The sequence below is a fragment of the Colobus angolensis genome, unplaced genomic scaffold (assembly GCF_000951035.1).
Source record: "Colobus angolensis palliatus isolate OR3802 unplaced genomic scaffold, Cang.pa_1.0 Scaffold59, whole genome shotgun sequence".
NCBI classification, from domain to species: Eukaryota; Metazoa; Chordata; class Mammalia; order Primates; family Cercopithecidae; genus Colobus; species Colobus angolensis.
The window spans coordinates 11029611-11030271 of record NW_012119487.1 but is presented as its reverse complement, the minus strand read 5'-3'; positions in this window follow the sequence as shown (position 1 = coordinate 11030271).

The following is a 661-nucleotide window of genomic DNA, read 5'->3' as shown; positions in this document are numbered from 1 at the left end:
CCCGGGGTCAGGACTTCAACATACGTTTTTGGAGGGGCTCAATTCAACCCACTCCACCAGCCTCTGAGTGCTGGGGCAGGGGATTCAGCCTCCCCCGCTGGCCGCAGTGACCACTGGGCTACATGGCTCACCAGCCAGCTCCCCCTGGGGCTCAGGTCTCAGTCCCACCCACCCCTCCATGAGGACCAGCTGGGGGCCCCAGGGGTGGGAGGGGCAGCTGATTGCTGGGGAGATGGAGTCCTGGGGGAGGGGTGATGCACACCCCCACCTGCCAGGTTGCTAGGCTCCATGGAGAGGGCCCCCGAAACCCCCTCCCAAGAGCCCAGCTTCCTCCTCTCAGCAGAGCCAGGCCCAGAGGGCAGCAGAGGGCCAGGCCTGTGCTTGGTCCCAGCAGAATTGTGTGGTCCGAGCCTGAGAAAAGATTCATTTGCACGTCAGCTCTGGGAGCTTCTCCGCCATTTCTGGACATGTTGAAGAGCCGCCATCTATAACTTCATGAGGGACGGCGGGGCCAGGGGCAGCTGCTGACCGCTCTCCCAGTGGTATCACCACATTTGCCCAGGGCCTGCCAAGCCCCCGTGCTGGGTCTGAGTGGCCACCGGCAGCACCAGATGGAGGCTCCCCGGCCCTCCCTCCTGAGCCCTGGTAGTGGGAGTGGGTG